A 19,424-nucleotide genomic window follows, 5' to 3' on the forward strand; every position below is an offset into this window, starting at 1 on the left:
TTAGACTTTTGCCTGTAATTTAATTAAAGACAAACCCTGTAAAGTTATGACATGTGTTCTCACTCATTAATTCAGCGGAATCATGAGAGTAAATCCAAGCAATGCTCGGACTGAAGAGGAGACATAGTGAGCCGCTGTGGTGATGGCTTGTATTTTTCTTACAGTGAGGTATGCTTTAATGAGGGAGTTTTAAAAGTCCAAAACGGTAATCCTCTTCTCAGGAAAGTTGGGTACAAAATACAATGCACTTCAATTTTTCGCTAAAGCATTTTATCACTTATCGTCAAAGCCTCCTGACAAGTAGAGCCTGAGTCACCTTGTCACAGGACTGTAGAACCACTAATCAGATGACACATGAGCAAAGTTCATTCAACTGAATTTTATTCAGGTGCAATAAAATAACTCGTGTGACGGAGTGTTGCTTTCAGCTAACACTAGTTGCAGTCAGTGTTTCAATACACACCTCATTCCTTACATGTATAATTACAGCATGCACCAAAAATGGCAGGTTTAATAACAACTACATTGAACTATCTGATAAAATGAAAATTGTCAATCTGTAAGAAAAACAATAACTTAGAGAACATGTAATGTGCACTCATTGACATCCTTTTCTTCAGTGATGTTTTAGTGGAAACATATTCAGTACCCTGAGTATTGCCGTTTTAGCACTGTTTTATTGTATGAAATATGTAATTGTGAAGTGACAGAAGTAGAACTTATTTCTCACCATGACCGCATGGGGCAGGTCAACAATCAGTCTTTAATCTCAACCTCTGAGCTGCGAAGTTATTTTCAAAATCTTTTGCAATATAGAGGACTATTCTTGTAGAGTATCTGTTCCATCACATGGTCTAGCAACTGAGGTACCTACCCCAATATCTAGAAAAACACACGTACATCCAGTAATCCGTTCCATAAACAAACAGCTTTTCTGTTGCTGGATTTCATGTCTTCTGTCGTCCACCAGAGGGAAGCAATTACCACACTTACTCTGCTCTCTCCCCCACTGGAGCCACAAAACGTCTGAACTTGTCTTGGCACTTCATCAAGCAAATTTTTTTTCACCATTGAGTTTTTGCTATCAAAACTAACTGAATTGGCAGAGTAAAACCTGCCAGCAAAGCATCTGACATCACAGAGACATGATCCCAGTATGAATGGAGTGAAATGCTTAAAACAACAATGTTGAAAATAGAACATGAGCATGTTTTTTTTTCATGGGTAAATACACTGTAAAAATGCCTCTAGCTTTTTAGAACAGGTTGAAACAACTGTATCATCACATATTCAAAAGAAAAAGCATAAGAATGCCAATGTCATACAGCAGGGATTAAACAAAGACATTTTGGAGTGGATATTCATGTATCTGACTGATGTAACAAAACAAGGCAGAATACAGTTATAGTACTAAAAGTTTTTTTTTTTTTCCCTTTAACTGTGAAAAGGCTCATTCGGATTCTGGACAATCCCAACCTACATCCTAGCTACAGCAATACAAACAATCAATGTGCACCTCATGAACAACTATAAATTACAATTCACACACAAGTATGCTTGAATGCTATCGGTAGTGCAGCTTTTTAATCTCCAGTAGCAAATAATTGTCCCTTTTTTTATGTCTCAATTTCCACTGTAGTACAAATCAGTTTAAACAAACATACAGATACACACTCGTGTGTATACAAGACATGGCAGTGTTTTGATCTACTGTAGGGTAACCAGAAAACAGTTTAATATTGATATGAGAGGATAAATCCTTCATTGCCGCCATTGCTACAAGACTGGGAAGACCAGTAACATACTGCCACAGGCATGATTAACTGGACTTGGTGAGAAAAAAGATAGTAACTTAGTCCTGGTGTATACATAATTTGTACAGTAGGGGTAAAATCCTATTTTCGAAAAAGTGTTGGCAGTCGTGTGAATCCAATAACTGCAGAAATAAAAGCCATCTCGACAATGAATATTTGAAGTTAATGGCATATGCAAGCAAAAATACTCAATCTTTAAATCCCACTAGGGTATGCTGCATTTTCAAATACTACGTTCAGCATGAGGAAATAACTTTCTTTGCACTTGTAAAGATCTAGATGAAAAACTTTACAGCTTCAGACAGTGACATCAGACGAAATCAACTTAGCAGCAAATTAGATTTACAAATCTGTATTCAGTGATGTTTATGTTTATGTTTATGCATTTAGCAGACGCTGATCATAATCAGAATATTGTTCTTCTTATTTAGATAAAGGTCAGTAGTTGGAATATTACTGTGCACTTACACATAGCTAGTGTTATCGTTATGACTAGCTTTTTGCCTTCACTACATTTAACAGCATCGATAAATGTAGAACCTGATGTGCAGTGGCTTGTATTTGACCATTTGAAGAATTTTTTAAAATGTGCAAGGAGATGCGACATTATTTGCCCCCTTTTCTTTAAAATCCAATCAGTAGTGTCGAAAATAACACACACGCCATGGAAAAACAAACCACCGCAAAATAACAGTCTTTCACTGGCTTCATTCAGTGAGACACTGACAACAACTGAGAGCAGTTGTGAGATCACATCCATCAAAAGTCGAAAAGGAAACTCAACTAGGTCCTTGCTCCAAAGTAAACATATATGCAGAAAATCACTGAGACTGAGACTGAGTCGACAGGGCAAACGTGAGGACATGTGCAGACGCAGACACAAGAAAAGCAGGGAATCAGGAAGTGTCCAGTTACTGCGCTCGCTTTCCCTGAAGTGTGTCAGAGCAGTGCTGATTGAGTCACTGCCACAGGGGCAGGAAGGGGAGACAAGTTTTAATTTAGTGCCAACACTTCCAGTAAGTGCTGCATGGTCTTTTCTTGTCTTTTACTAACTAACTCAGGACCCTTAACAGTCAAACAAGGCTGTTTTTGGTTGTTGACGCCTTGCTGCATTCACCGCACATCACATCCAATCCATTATCAGCAGCAAGAAAAAAACATTTTTAAGGGTATTGGAAAAAAATGCTCAAGTACATGAGGAAGGCTGCACTGTGGTTGCCATAGCGGTTGACTTCTTCATGGTGGGACGATGGCAAAAAAGATTTTGCTGGTTGTGTTAACAGTCACTAGATGTCACTGGCTACTCATGTGGTATTAAGGGATCACATGAGGCCATCTGGGTCTCTACATGATGCTCCTTGACGCTTAGCTGCCCTCAGCTTGAGTCGGCTCTTCTTTAGCTGCAGAGTCCTGTTTTTTTTCACCGTCTTCATCCTCATCACCTGACAAACAGGAAGGGGGACAGAGCAACAGTCAGTTTCCGTGAATAAGTTAGTGCCTGTGAAGTTTGCGAAATGAGGTCGGTGAAATCAGCAGGGATGTCAGCAGGAATCATACGATCATTTTAACACTCAGTCATTCCTCTTTTATTTCACAAGTGTCTTTTCTGTCCATCAGCCTGTTTGACCTAGTGTTGTGTGCAGAGGTAAAATATGGTAACGTGAGAAGATGTCCCGCTCATATGCTGTTTTGGGAGAAAAAAGCCACAGATGCAGCACTGGAAATGTGATATTTGGCTTCATGGTAGACAAAATTGAAAAAAAATCTCATAACATTCAGACAAATCCCAGGCTACTTCTTATTTCTTTACAAAAAAAAGTTTTTGGAATAACAATTTGAGTCTTTTAGTAACACCTGTCACTCTAATATTGAAAAAACTGAATCTGCGACACACGTACTGTTGGTCAAAATGTTGGTAAATGTACAGCACAGCCCCTGGATTCGGACAACAGACAGAATTCAGAATCTGTGAAGATACAGAAATGACTCATTATAAAACTTTTGAATACTCCAGACAAGATATAGCCGACTTCAGGAAAAATCCACCAACAGTGTCTGTATACAGGAAGTTAAGTGTTTGCATATAACACCTGTGGAAGTTCCACAGTGAACCACAGCTGACCTCAAAACAAGCTGTGAGGCCAGATGCATCCAACTGTCAGTGGTTTGCAAAATTAAGTCACCCTCCTTGGTCTTTTTTTCCCTGCTTCTGCATTTTTTTGTGGGGATTTTATGTAAAAAAGATAGACAAAAAAAAATAGTCCAATTTTGTGAAGTGAAATAGATATATAAAATATTCTTCTGCTTCTGATATCAAGCCCCTAAATAGGATCTGATGCAACAAATTGCCATCAGAAGTAACAATTTGTCAAATAAGGGTTACCTGTAAGCAATCTAAGCGCCACATGATCTCAGTATAAATAGATGGATCGTCTGCTGCTTCACTAATCAACAGGTACCACCAAGCAAGTGACACCATGAAGATCAAAGAGCTCCCCAAACAGGCTGAGACTTTAACTTTCAAAATCCCATGGGGCACCTTTAACTCTATCATCGCACAATGCAAAGTGTATGGCACCACAATATACGAGCCAAGAGAGGGTAACCCTGAAAAAACTGGAAATCTAAATAGAGGAGGCTGGTGTATCTCTCGAAAGGACCTCTATAAGCTGTACACTCCACAGAGCTGGGCTTCACAGAGCAGTGGCCAGAGAAAACTATTGCTTCGAGAAAATTATGCCAAAAGGCGTGTGGGAGACTCACGAAACATATGAAAGAAGGTTCTCTGGTCAGATGAGACTAAAATTGAGCTTTTTGGCCATAAAGGAAACTGCTATGCCTTGAGCAAACCCAGCACCTCTCATTACCCCAAGAACACCATCCCCACAGTGAAGCATGATAGTTGCAGAATCATGCTGTGGGGATTTTTTTCCATCAGCAGGGACTGGGAGACAGAACTGAGGGAAGGACGGATGGTGCTAAATATCGGGAAATTCTTGGGGAAATCAGTTTCAGTCTTCCAGAGATTTAAGACTGGTATGTATGCACATCCTCCAGCAGGACAATGGTAATAAGCATACCGCTAAAGCAACACTCTGGTTAGTTTAAGGAGAAACATTTTAATGTGTGGGAATTGCCAAGTCAGAGCCATGCCATGACTTAAAGATTACTGTACACCAGTGGAACTCATCCAACTTGAAGGAGCTGGAGCAGTTGTACTTTAAACAATGAGCCAAAGCTGATAGAAACTTGAGACTTGCAGCAGTAATTGCTGCAGAGGGAGGCTCTACAAAGTACTGACTTGAGACAGTTAATATATGCATGCACCACTTTTTGTTTTTTTAATCCTTTTTTAGAATCTTTGATTCATTTTCCATTTCACTTCACCAATTTTTATTATTTTTTTGTATATATATAAATATCTACATAATGGATGTTATGCAAAAACAAAAAAGGAAAAAAGAACAAGGGGTCACAGTGTTAAGTCACTCATCAGAGAAGTAGACAAAAGGAAATGTGGTTTTTTTGGATGGTCTCAGTTCTGTTCTCGGATTCTGGCAGAGGTAAAAGGGAAATCGTTGGACCACAAACACGTGGAAGATTCTAAAAGAACGCCAGGGCAGCCTTCCTTATGCATGACCACTGCAAACTGCTGTGGCTATTTTTAGAACCGCAATTAGAAATTAAATATATAAATCACAAGAGGCCCTACAAACTCAATGATTTACATCTTAGTTTGTACAGGGTAATTCTATTAGTGTGTGTCTGTGTGAGTGCAAAACAGAAAGAATAATACAAAGAATGACACTAGTTTGAAAAATGAAGAAATTCAATCTTATCTTTATGTTGAATGTGTCTCGTCTTATTTGATATTTCCTTATTTCCTCTTTACTGTATCAGGTTGGGCCTGCTGTAAAGAAATGCATGTGGTAGGCAGACTGTTGCTGCAAATTCTTCCATTTAAAAGTAGTCTTATGTGTAAGGAAAAGACAAATGCATTTTTTTTCTTGCAAGTAAACATCTTACCCTCAGATGTATGCTAAGCATAAAGAAGCTGAGCATTAAGTTGACAAGGGACTGTTTCTTTTTTCACAGTCGAAGAGACCAGAGAGAACATGATGGCACTATCTTTTGCATTCCGCTGGCTGAAGTATCAAAACGGTTACTGCTGCTGATACCAGTCCAAATTCAATTGTTTATCTTGAGTCTCTCACCAGACTTGTTGATGTTGAGCTGTGCCAGACTTTGTGATAAGTCGCTGGGTCCCTGCGCTCCCGGAGCAGCTGAGACTTCATGGATGGCATTCCTGCGGCCGGATCGTCGAGAAACAATAAAGTCCTCATAGGTCGCCTCCACATCTGTCATCGCTGACACGCCTCACCATAGCATTGCCTTTCGCACCCAATGCACACTTTCTAAAAGCTCAGACACACTGGGAACACATATAAAGATGGATAAATGAGCGCTGCATTCATATATTACTGAAATTTAGAGAGCTCATGCCATCTTTCTTTCTTGGCTGTGTTTGTGTTCAGGGGAATAATGTGACTCAGTGGGTTATCCATCCACTTGCTCAGTGTATCCCTCCCTCCTCTTATTTTTTACGACCTAATCCCCGATTAATCTATTTTAATCTCAGCCTGGAGTACGGGCAACTCTGGAGACACAAGGCGGATAAATTATGCGGAGGGAATACTGAGGAGTGAAGGAGAGCGCTCTTGAACAAATGCAGGACAGCAAACGGAAATGCACACTCAAACGGGTAATTATGGTCCAGAGGCGGAGAGCACCATCACCTCACTCAATGGACGCAACGAGTAGATTTGAAGCTGTGTTGCTCTGGGATTTACATTAAACCCCTCTGTTGGCATTACAACGCTCTGTACCAGTCTGCCCGGATGAGGCTGCCCTTCAGCAATGAGCAGGTTCAGGATTTGTTGCCCCATTTCCACTAATTAAAAACGATCAATCTAAGGTTGTTGTTCTTCTTCTTTTTTTCAATATTAATTTTAGATACCCGCATTTAAACACATCTACAACTCAGAACAGCTTTGTAGAAATGTTGCGTAGCCTCAGGCACAAAGGATGGTCGGTATGCCACCAGTCTCAAAAAAAAAGAGAATAGATTGGGATTTTAGCATGTAGATAAAATCCGAAAAAAGGACCTCAGGTCCAGATTTGTTTCCAGAAACACTGTAAGCCTGTGATTGACCACGGCTATTTTCGGACGCATCCACTGTCATCAACTGAGCACAGTCCCTCTCAGCTGTCATTCTCGAAATGGTGTCAAGATGGGCGAGACCCAACAGATGCTGTACATGTTTAAGCGACAGACTGGATAGAGAGAAGCCAGGAACATAATGTAGAGAGTAAAGGCGCTGTGTGAGTACTCAAACACTTGCACTGATGGTTTTGAAAACTACGACTAAAATCTGCACGATAAAGACATCAAATGAGCAGACCTTTGTGTGTGGATTGTAAAGCTCTCTTTTTCTTGTTTGCTGATTTAAGAATAAGTATGTAACTTACTATTCTTAATCAAAAATCTAAATGAAACACAAGGAATATGAGCATTAAAGCGTATAGTGTGAACAGCTATTTAAGTTTAATTGCATCTATTAAACTTTTGAATTTATGGTCTCACTTGTATGAGGATAAAATTCTTGTCCACATCTTTTATGTGGAACATGAAGCTTAAAATCGTATGAATCTTTTACGTATCCAGACTTAGCATGAACAAGATCATGTAAAGAAAACCTCAGTTTGATGAATTATCATTACGAATTCATTTGATGTAGTTGTTTTAAACTGACCGTGTTCTTCTGTAGCTGAAAGCGACCAACATTCTTGCCATGTGTTTGTTTTACTCATAATCGGTGAAATATTAATTGACTGTTTACACACTTTAGTCTCATCAGCTCTGCAGCAGAACCTCATCAGTTCAGCTGAATGTGGATCTCATCGTGCTCTAATGGCTTCACTCCCATGTGGGAGCAGGGCTCAGCTGGCCTGAACATCAATAGGCTACATGATATCTAACAGAGACTCCAAACATATGATCAAATCAGAGTAAAAATATAGCAGGCCAGTTGGCTCTGCAGCCCTCTCTGACATGAACTACATTGGCTGTTCTGTCTTTGAACCCATTTGATTAGTTGTTCGGCAACAGAGAACTATGCTGAGCGCAGCAGAGATTAGCAGTAAACAGGAATACAACCACAGAGGCTGGTACTCATACCCAGTACACTCGTATACTCTTCAAACCTGCTATACAGAAAAGTGAACCTTAACCGTTTTACCTGTATCTTGGTAGCTTATGATCGGGCCCAACTGTGTAATACCGAGTGTTGTCTAGTAGTCGTCCGCTGACAGCCTTACAGCAATTCCCTCATAAATTACTAATATTATACCAAAAGCCTATTTGTTACCCTTGAACGCATTGTTTAGGGATCACAAGTTGTACAATTCTGTCGCTTTATACGCTTAAATAACTACGCGATTAGCGGTGCGGGAGAATAGACGCGCTCAAACTGATCTCGCAGATAAATGAACAGCCATTATGAGTCTCTCTGATTACAAAGACCCCCACGGAGCAGGGTCAGTGCCAGAAAACAAAACAAAGCCTTCGCGACACAAACGTTACGCGTGCGGTTCTGAATTGCGCACGCTCTTCACCTTGCGCGCCTTGTAATCATGGTCAGAGAAGTACCTGTTTGGGCTCAGTGACTGTCCGATATTCGCCGGGGTCAGTCACTTTCAACAGTATCCTGCCACTTCGGTGTAGGGGCTCATCCAAGATGATTAACGACGTCAAGCAAAAACCAAGAGTGAAACTAGTTCCGCGTGCGCGTTTCAAAACAAGTCCACTTGGAGTCCATGTGAGGCATGGACTTTTATGATGTAAGGCAAACAAGGGTATGAAAGTGATAAAAGCACTTTTTTCAATTTTAACTCTCCTTTCTTTTTACTGATTCGTTTATTTATTTATCACGAATGATAATGATACGCAAAACATCCACCTTGTTTCTGAGCACATTGTGAAGTATATTCTGAGTGCCGCCTGAGAGAGAGACGGAGAGTGACCACAGGGAAGAGAGTCAGCGTGAGAACAGAGCTCACATTGTACAGCCACCCAATAGTGTGTTCACTCACAGCAGCCGTCTCTGAGTCGTCCCATTCAGATGAAATGTGTTCTTAGTCTGGCAAATTGTCCGCTTCCGAGTGTTTGCTTCTGGCAAGTGTGAGAGCAAAGTCAGGAAGGGAGCAGGGTGGTCCTGCATCGTTGTTTGGGAGTTACAGTGTAATGAGAGCCATTTATAAACCAGCCACACAAGGCGCGAGTGTTCCCTTTTATTAATTTTTTGGATGGGCTCACTTATACATACACAGCATGGACAGTTTAAATATTTAGCTAAACAGCCACAGGTTACATGCACTTTATCCGAATGAATGGAACTTTACAGTGGACTTTAGTGTGTTCACTCACAGCAGCCGTCTCTGAGTCGTCCCATTCAGATGAAATGTGTTCTTAAGGCTGAGTTATACTTCTTTTAACTGCCCTTGCGCTTTCTTCTTGCGCGTATGTTTGGCTCGAGACGTTTATACTTCATATAGCTTTGCCGGCGCTTGCGTGTGCTGCATGGCGATTCACTGCCAGGAGAGTAGGTGGAGTAGCGGGTTTTTTCAATGACAAGCCTACTATGATGAAAGGAAATTCACCGCCAGGACCTCTTCGAGTGATTCATGCTTCTTCTTCTTGTAAATAGCCGGTATTTTGTCAGATTTTCAACACCTTGGGGGTCTAAACGACTACTTTCTCGCCTGAAAATGTTTCAAATGTTGCTAAAGTTATATATTTACAGAGTTTATAGCTTAAGGGAAATCAGCTTTTCAGGCTGGCTGATTTCGGCTCGGGCAGGAGTGAAGTGCACTGTGTGTAAACGCTCTGCATGCTGTCTGATCGATGAGTATGTCGATCTGTTTCGACCTCACTCTGACCGTCACTACGGTCTTAAAAAGGGAGAGAGGGCTAGCGCATTTTGTGGCCGCGGCCGGTCTTGACTTTCCGAGGCCGCAGCCACGACCAGCCATGACTTTCCGAGGCCGCGGCCACGACCAGCCATGACTCTCCTGGCCGCGGCCACGACCAGCCATGACTTTCCGAGGCCGCGGTCATTACTGAGGGAGCAGCCATTAATGACGCTGAGACAGACGTTGCGAACAGGAGTCAGGGGATTACCTTTCACAGGTAGGATTCAACATTATTATTGGTTGTATTTTGTCAATAGAATATTATTGTACTGTATTTGTGTCTGCCGAAATCGTAGCCAGCAAACGTTAAACTAGGATATGTTTATAGCCGGTGTTATGCCGAGAAGTGCACCCCCTGCTGGTCGTACTTTAAGGAGAGTCTGTGATGGAATGATTTGATATAACTACATCATAATTTGTTTACCTGATTGAATTAACGGATGCGAATCTCAACAAGTCCAAATTTGTATATAAAATTAAAATAACCAAATTTAATAGTTTCAGGTTAATTTTTATATAATTTCATCTGGGCTATAATGAATTGAGATTGTTAATAGAAAATGTATCCAACCGTCTTTCGTGTTGACTACAAAAGTATTAGTCACGGCCCTTACTTTTGAATATATGTCCAATGATATAACAATAGTTAGGAATAGGAATACTCTAAACTGTACAATTGTCGGATTATCATAATTGTACACGTATTATTATTAATTTACATGAAGAGATGTGAAAAAAAGATGCACGAATGAAACACCATTGTCAGCTCAATATTATTTTTTTGGATAAATGTAATAATCCACACCTGAAACAGTTTACGCGCGCTCCCGTGAATGGGAATGCACTTCTCGGCATAACACCTCTGTTCACATGGCTATTAGGCCAACGGAGACTTCATAAATCATATATTCCATAACACAGGCTTAGATTACAACTAACACAAGAATGCTACTTTTGAAATAATGCAAATATTACTGTTATAACATTGACCATCATATTTCAGGTTTATTAATGACGTTTATTATGCCTGTATTATTCACATGTAATTCTTTCATCCTAACAAAAGTATTTACCTCATGTCTCATACCCACCCCACAGATTGTCCGACTGAGAGTTGGTGTTATTCCCTCCATCTTCGGCTTACAGGTTCACCTACAAAGAGTAGGTGTATCATCATAAGGCTATTAGCATTCATAAATTGAAATATTATCAATAACAGGGCAGGGTGAAATGCTTATCCCTGTGTATGTATGTGTGTGTGTGTATTTTTATATATTTTAATATTATGCTTCTTCATTTTAGCCAGAAAAGGGCAGGACAACATGTTCTTCCAGAAAAGCTGAAGAGAGCCTGTCTGTGACCACTCAGGATGACAGCAAGTGCTAGTGTTTCTCAATCCCGGTCCTCAAGTACCACTGCCCTGCATGTTTTCGAGGTATTTTGGCATTTGCCGGTTACATCTCCAGGTGTTCACACAGCTGCCATTGAGTTGCCATGGCAACTGCTACTGTTTTACCTACAGTAAAGGTGTCAAAACCTTTATGTATTTGAATTAATTAATTAATTATTTTTCAGACCCAGATAAGCTAGGAGGTCTAGGGCCAGAACACCACCTACAGGTACCGTACATTAACAGCAGAATGACAGTGTGTGATAGACTGGTCAGTAGGCTATATTTATAAGACACTGATGCTCATTGTCAGCTGCCGCTGTTTTGGCAGCTCCAGCCTTGTCGTAATTTTGTACTTTGGAACGGGTGGAATAATGAGAATCCAGCTTTGTTATATACATATGTATGTGTATATATATATTTCTAGTGTAAGGTAGAGGATGTTTGTGTTGTATGTGTATTTATTTGACGATTGCCTATGGTGCCCTACGAATGAATGAGTATGTATATATACACACTGCTTGAAGATCATTCAAGCTGTTGACCTAACGAATTTTCCAATCATGTACTACAAGCTTTGTATCATTGAAGAGGAATAAAGACACTATACAGCTGTTAATATTTTTATGTAACATCTTTATCAAATCTGTAATAAAATATTTCACAAGGCCAAAACAATGTAAGAAAATATCTTTGATTTTTGCTTTTTTGGCTTCACAGCATAACTTTGTTATGACCATAGCATCAAGGTTCAAGGTGCAATGTTTTTTAAATTGCCAATTGTGCATGAACCGTAGTCAAGACACATGCATTTCTTGTTCAGGGATCTCTCTGAGTTAGTCTAGAAAAATAGAAATACTATAATAAAATATAAAGAATATAAAAAACACTGTACAAGAAGGTAGTTGTATATACACAAGTTTTAATATTTTGAATGGTATCAACCTAAAGCAAAACAAAATAAGCTAAAAGCCCTGAAAGAGGAGTGTTTTGCAGAGCTTCTGTCTCGTGCTCCCTTTTATGCAGGTCAAGAGAGGTCAGTTTGCAAATGTGGTGGAGCCTTATTTTCAGAAACACAGACACAAACAATGACAACAAGTTGGAATAATGGTTGTTGATGCCAAACTTTGTCTCCTCAATGTGTTCCCCAAGCTGAAAAACATCCTCCGTTCCAATCTCCTCCCGGATGATGTACGTGACTGTCGCCATCTTTACAGCTTTGCTGAAGCTTGGCGAATCACCCACTCTGCAGCTCTCAATACCTTCACTGTGCCACATGATGGAATCACTAGTACACTGTTGTTTTTCAGGGCTAGAAAGTGGTAGCTATCATGAAATGATGAAGGTACAGCATCTCTGACCAAGCTTGCATGGCACATACCACAGGACAGCTTTTGCAGAATCTGGCGGACTACAAACCATGCGATGTAGTACAAAGCATTGTCCACAACATCCACCAGTATAAATATTGAGAAGCAGCTATTTAACATATTTAGAATGGTAATTTTTATGATGTTTAAAAAAGAAATACTCACATCATTAGGCTGAGTTAGTGAGTTTGAGGTTGAAGCTTCTGGGTCATCCTGAGTGGTCACAGACAGGCTCTCTTCAGCTTTTCTGGAAGAACATGTAGTCCTGCCCTTTTCTGGCTAAAAGGAAGAAGCATTATATTAAAATATATAAAAATACACACACACACAGGGATAAGTATTTCACCCTGCCCTGTTGTTGAGATTTGCATCCGTTAATTCAATCAGGCAAACAAATTATTATGTAGTTATATCATATTCCATCACAGACTCGCTTTAAAGTACGACCAGCAGGGGGTGCACTTCTCGGCATAACACCGGCTATAAACATATCCTAGTTTAACGTTTGCTGGCTACGATTTCGGCAGACACAAATACAGTACAATAATATTCTATTGACAAAATACAACCAATAATAATGTTGAATCCTACCTGTGAAAGGTAATCTCCTGACTCCTGTTCGCAACGTCTGTCTCAGCGTCATTAATGGCTGCTCCCTTAGTAATGGCCGCGGCCTCGGAAAGTCATGGCTGGTCGTGGCCGCGGCCTCGGAAAGTCATGGCCGGTCGTGGCCGCGGCCAGAGAGTCATGGCTGGTCATGGCCGCGGCCTCGGAAAGTCATGGCCGGTCGTGGCCGCGGCCAGAGAGTCATGGCTGGTCATGGCCGCGGCCTCGGAAAGTCATGGCTGGTCGTGGCCGCGGCCTCGGAAAGTCGTGGCTGGTCGTGGCCGCGGCCGCGGCCATAAAATGCGCTCGGCCTTGCTGTAAAAAGGAATGATCACCTTCGTTCTGCCTATCACCGAAACCATATGTCAAAAACGTCACGCCCGTGACCTCCGGAAGCAGAACGACCTGCGTTAACAAATAGCAGGGATTGCTCCCGGTTCAGTCTCTCACCTTGATCGCCTCAAAACCGGACCAGGTAAGAAGCAGATATTTTTTGCATAGGCTACACAGTCACAGAATTCACTACCCGAGGGTAACAGGTGCCTTGTGTCCCTGTGAATTGGACTGTGCAGTTAAGCTAATATCACGTTGCCGTGAGCCTGCTTTAATTGCGTTCGCGCTCTGTTGCAGATCACCGTAGCGCTTCACTTATTTTGTTATTTATTGTTTGTTATACGTTGCGTGCCCTATACCGCTGTTCGCAGCCGTGGGGTTAGTGTGCGCCTGCTAGGTGTGTTCGCGCACTGGTGCAGGCCGCCAGAGGAAGATTATTAAGTGCTGTTGGTTACCACTAAGTGAGCCTTCTTAACGCGTTTGCATACGTACAGGCCACCCTAGCGCTACACTTGCATATATTTTGTATTGCCGGTAGCATATTGTTTTCTAAGGTAGTGTGTTGTTTAAGTTTCACATTACTCTACCGGTGTTGTAACTGGTTGTGTAAGCCAGTAGGTGAATGCGTGCACTGTTGCGGGTAAGCAAGTGCATTTGGGCATTTTTTGTTGTTTAAAAAAAAACAAAAAACACTCAGTTCTGCACCTGCATATTTGTTTGTTCTGTGTGTTACTTTGGCCACTGGAATTTTTCAGGTAAGTAGCCAGATAAGGTAAGGATTATTGTTATAAATAAATGAGTGTTGTTCAGGTAAGTACAGATTGGTGCTTACTGATTATTGTTTACTGTTTCAGTGGTGACATAAATAAATAAATAAATAAATTAATTAAGTGGTTTATCAAACAGCACCCTATAGCCGCTGTTCGCAGCCGTTGGGTTGAGTGTGTGCCGGTTAGGTGCGTTCGCGCGCTGTTGCCGGCCACCAGCTTTTTTCCTGCAACTCGCCATAATGGCCTCGCACCACTGCAGAGTCTGCATGGTTGCGATGAGCACCGCAGACGGGCACAGGGAGTGCCCTACTTGCCTTGGGGCCGCCCACGTGTTGGAGGACGTGGACAACCCCTGCAGTGCAGCAGTTGACCTGCTTAGGGGGGAACGACTTTGTTGTGCCAACCTGGTGTCTGGTCACATGCATGAAGGCAGGGCGGAAAGGCGACGCTCACCCCATCGGTCGGCCCGAAAACATGGGCATAAGCGTACGCGCAAATGCTCAAGGGACCGGCAGCGTGAGTCCCCCCATAGGTCTGACCAGGAAGGGGCCTCCAGAGCTGCGAAGCGCCCTGTTCCAGCTGAGGCAGCAGAGGGCGGCAGTGCGGGGTTAGCCCAAATCCTCTCAGCTCTTCAGGGGCTATCAAGGAGGATGGACAGGCTAGAAGGCCATCAAGGCCCGCCATCCCTACCGCCATCCCTACCGCCGGGCCAGGAGGGTCCCCCCTTACGCAGGCCTGAGAGCCATGGTGAGGAGGAGGACTGGGCCGATACAGACGTGCTGTCCCTCCACGCGTCACAGACCTCTGACGCCACAGGTGGAGGCAGCCGTGGTGGTGAACTACACACTGGCTCTAGAGGTGAGCCCACAGTCGTGGGGGAGATACCGGTAAGCCATCTGCTGTCAAGGGTATTGTGTGCCTCTAAAATTCTAGGCCTTCAGCCCCCCACACCAGACCCAGCTCCTTATGGGGGTGTTTGGGAGGGTGTATCTCACGCTAGCCCCCCACCTTCTATTCCCGTGGCGGAGGACTACACCAAGATGCTGAGGACCGCTTGGGGTAAGACCTTGCAGCGGCCCCAGTTTAACCCAGGCTGCCGTCAATTGGCAATGGCTGTATACCCTGCTGAAACAGGGCTGGGAGACATGCCACCAGTGGAGGCGTCAGTTGCCTCTTGGACGTCACTTGGGCCTGCGCGGGCATCCCCTAATCCACGTTGCCCGCGTAAGGAGTGTGCAAAGACAGACCGCCTGGTCAGTAGGTCTTTTAACGCTTCGGCACGAGCAGCCCGTATGGGCAATGCCCTTGCTATGACGCTGGCGGCTCTGCGTAAGACGCTAGACCCGGCAGACGGAGATGCCATGGCCCTGGTGGAGGCTGCGCTATCTGCTCACTCCCAGCTCACACGGGATGTAGGAGACTCGATGGCCTCGGCAGTGTTGTGCCGTCGTCAGGTGTGGCTTGCGCAAACCTGTCTGCCAGAGGCTATTAAAGCAGAGCTGATTAACCTCCCTGTGGCACCTGGGTGTGTTTTTCATCCAGGATCCCAGGAGGTGCTGGACCGTGCCGAACGTGCCGCAGCATCAAGGGAGGCTGTCCAACGGGTAGGCGTTAGAGCAGCTCCCGGCGTCTACAGAGCAGCAGTGGGTAGGTTCAGGCAACGGCAGCCCGGCCGGCCTCCTCAGGCTAGTATCGCTCAGGGCCAGCGCTTTCAGGCAGTTACCCAGGGGCCAGCCCCACATCCCCAGTTCAGGGGGAGGCGGGGAGCAAAAACAAACAGGGGCAGAAACGCAGGCCGGGGCGGTGGCCCGGCGTAGCAGTCAGGGGCTGCCCGTCGGATGCCCTTCCCAGCTGTCTCGGATCTCCTGGGAGGGGATTGTGCCAGACCCTTGGGTCGTGACAATGGTTGCCCACGGGTACCGGCTACAATTTCGACGGCGGCCCCCAGTTTTTTCAGGGGTCAGAATAACAGCTGTAAGAGACCCAATTTTAAAGTCCGTACTCGACAACGAGGTTCGAGAACTACTTTTAAAAGGGGCTATCTCGGAGGTACCACCCAGCGCACAGCGAGCTGGGTTTTATTCCAAATATTTTATTGTGCCCAAAAAGGACGGCGGTCATCGGCCTGTCCTCGACCTCAGGCCCCTAAATCAATACCTCAAGGTGCTGCCATTCAAAATGGTTTCACACCGCAGTGGTAATACGATCAATCCAGCAGGGGGAGTGGTTTACGTCTCTGGACCTGAAGGACGCATATTTTCATGTCCCAATCTGCCCAGAACACAGGCCATACCTCCGTTTCGCCTTTCGAGGCAGGGCGTTCCAGTTTCAGGTCCTTCCTTTCGGCCTCTCCCTGGCCCCAAGAGTTTTCAGTCGTGTGGTGTCCGCTGCACTAGCCCCCCTCCAGGCACAGGGTTTGAAGATACTACCGTACTTAGACGATTGGCTCGTTTGCGCCCATTCTCAAGAGCAAGTGGTGCGCGACACGGAGACACTGCTGGCCCACATCCAGTTCCTGGGCTTCGTGGTAAATTGGAAGAAATCCAATTTGCGGCCCCGCCAACAGGCAGAATTCCTGGGTATCCTCCTAGATTCAGCCCACATGAAAGCGTCTCTCACTGGCCGGAGAGTAGACAGCCTAATAGAGGCCCTGAAGTGCTTTCGGCTCGGCGGACTAGTTACCGCCCACAGAGTCCAAAGGTTGCTGGGCTTGATGGCTGCGGCAGCCGTCGTGGTTCCTCTTGGCCTGCTGAGGTCACGTCCCTTCCAATGCTGGTTCAATGCGTTCCGACTCCACCCGAGAGACGACAGGCAGGTCAGGCTGCGTGTTTCTCGGGCTTGCATCCGAGCCCTGCGTCCTTGGAGGAGCAGGGAGTTCCTGCTCAGTGGCGTCCCCCTGGGGGGTCATCCTCACAGGAGACAGGTCATCTCGACGGATGCATCCCTAACGGGCTGGGGGGCTGTCTGGGAAGGACGTTCAGTGTGGGGCATTTGGCAACCTCCATGGACGTCGGAACATATCAATGTTCTCGAACTGAAGGCCATTCACCTTGCGCTACAGCGGTTCCTGCCAACATTGCAGCACAGCCATGTTCTGGTGAGATCGGACAGCACCTCTGCGGTGTATCACGTCAACCACCAGGGGGGGACAAAGTCCCAGAAATGCCTCCAAGTGGCGGAGGAGCTCCTAACATGGGCATGGCCACGACTGGCGTCACTGAGGGCTGTGCACGTCCCGGGCGTGGAGAACGGCGCGGCCGACATGCTCTCCAGGACTGGTCCACTCCCGGGAGAATGGAGACTGCACACAGATGTGGTCAACCAGATCTGGATGCGGTACAGGGTTGCGCAAGTGGACCTGTTTGCGTCAGCAGAAACGACCCACTGCCCGGAGTGGTACTCCCTCAGGGGGCAGGGGGGCAGTTTGGGCCTGGATGCTCTATCGAAAGAGTGGCCAATAGGCTTACTGTACGCTTTTCCTCCACTCCCTCTCATCCCTCAGGTTCTACAGAGGATCAAGGAGGGCCAACACACAGTCCTGCTGGTTGCCCCACGTTGGCCAGCGAGACCCTGGTTCTCGGACCTGCTCCAGTTACTGCAGGGTCAGCCATGGCGGTTGCCAAGCAGAGCAGATCTGCTGTCACAAGCAGACGGGAAGGTCTGGCATCCGAACCCAGCCGCCCTGCGCCTTTGGGTTTGGCCGTTGCAGAGCCGGTCGCTGATCGCTTAGGTGAGTCTGTACAGGAGACACTCAACAACGCCAGGGCCCCATCTACTCGAGCCAGTTATGCGCTCAGATGGGGAATTTTTTCTGACTGGTGCCGTAGTATGGATATTGAGCCAGCAGCAACTTGCCCTGTGCCTCATGTGTTACGCTTCTTGCAGTCCCAACTGGATCAAGGCAAGGCGGTTAGTACGGTGAAAGTCTATGCTTCAGCCATTTCCGCTTTCCACCAGGGGGCGAACAACGGGCCTCTCGGAAGGCATCCTTTGGTTGGCCAGTTCTTGAAAGGGGCGCGCCGGTTACGTCCAGTTCGTACCCTACGGGCACCAGGCTGGGACCTTCCGATGGTTTTAACTTCACTCACGGAGGCTCCGTACGAGCCCATTTCGGATTCCGATCCACGCTCCTTGTCTCTCAAGACTGCTTTCCTTCTGGCTCTCTGCTCAGCAAGACGAGTCGGGGAACTGTGTGCCCTCTCTGTCAGTGACGACTGCCTCAGATGGAGGGAAGGCGGCACTGGTGTGTCACTGTGGCCAAATCCAGCCTTTTTACCAAAGGTTGTTAACAGGCAGTCCATCAACCATGTTCTGGAGGTGGATCAGTTTCAGCCTGCCTCTGCCTCACAGGCAGAGCAGGAGAAGTTACTCACCTTGTGCCCAGTGAGATCCTTGAGGGCTTATCTGGCCCTTACACAGCCACTGAGGAGAGCACACTCCCAACTGTTTGTCTGCTATGGGGCAGCAAAAAGGGGGTTGCCTCTTTCAAAGCAAAGGCTGTCCCATTGGCTAGTAGAGGTTATTTCCCATGCCTATAAGGCACGGGGGATGCAAGCCCCTCCTGGTATAAGAGCTCATTCTACCAGAAGTATGGCAACGTCCTGGGCTGCCCTCAGGGGAGTACCAGCAGACGATATCTGTGCAGCGGCCTCATGGTCTACGCCATGCACTTTTACTAGGTTTTATAGGGTGGATGTAACTCGCCCAGCTTCGGTCGGCTACGCCGCCCTCATGTCCGTGACCGAGCGAGGTTTTAATAATTAGCTTTTATGTTCTTCGCGACCATTTTGGTATTTGTCATCCCTTTTTAAGACCGTAGTGACGGTCAGAGTGAGGTCGAAACAGATCGTAAGTTACGAATGTAACTACGGATCTGTGAGACCGAGGGATGACCGTCACTATCTTTTGTCGCTTAGAACAGCCTGAGGCGCTCAAGGTAGGAGACTGAACCGGGAGCAATCCCTGCTATTTGTTAACGCAGGTCGTTCTGCTTCCGGAGGTCACGGGCGTGACGTTTTTGACATATGGTTTCGGTGATAGGCAGAACGAAGGTGATCATTCCTTTTTAAGACCGTAGTGACGGTCATCCCTCGGTCTCACAGATCCGTAG

General features: G+C 45.2%; 2 long non-coding RNA genes and 1 pseudogene across 3 annotated transcripts; 2 read left to right on the top strand and 1 right to left on the bottom strand.

The window, feature by feature from the left end:
- Positions 1 to 365: 365 nt before the first annotated feature.
- LOC142369968 (uncharacterized) lies at positions 366 to 8,947 on the bottom strand. 2 transcript variants are annotated; one of them, XR_012767755.1, is made up of 3 exons: positions 8,524 to 8,947; positions 6,029 to 6,236; positions 366 to 3,256 (listed from the first exon to the last, which is right to left on the bottom strand). It is a non-coding gene; the product is annotated as an uncharacterized LOC142369968 (long non-coding RNA). The 2 variants fall into 2 exon arrangements; XR_012767754.1 differs by having other exon boundaries at positions 6,029 to 6,229; positions 8,524 to 8,945.
- A 397-nt stretch (positions 8,948 to 9,344) lies between these two features.
- LOC142369967 (uncharacterized) lies at positions 9,345 to 13,222 on the top strand. Its single transcript, XR_012767753.1, has 3 exons — positions 9,345 to 10,062; positions 10,944 to 11,006; positions 11,148 to 13,222. It is a non-coding gene; the product is annotated as an uncharacterized LOC142369967 (long non-coding RNA).
- Positions 13,223 to 14,553: 1,331 nt separating this feature from the next.
- Positions 14,554 to 19,144, top strand: LOC142370514 (uncharacterized; annotated as a pseudogene).
- Positions 19,145 to 19,424: the final 280 nt, after the last annotated feature.

The sequence above is a fragment of the Odontesthes bonariensis genome, chromosome 20, assembly GCF_027942865.1.
Source record: "Odontesthes bonariensis isolate fOdoBon6 chromosome 20, fOdoBon6.hap1, whole genome shotgun sequence".
In the NCBI taxonomy this organism is placed as follows: Eukaryota; Metazoa; Chordata; class Actinopteri; order Atheriniformes; family Atherinopsidae; genus Odontesthes; species Odontesthes bonariensis.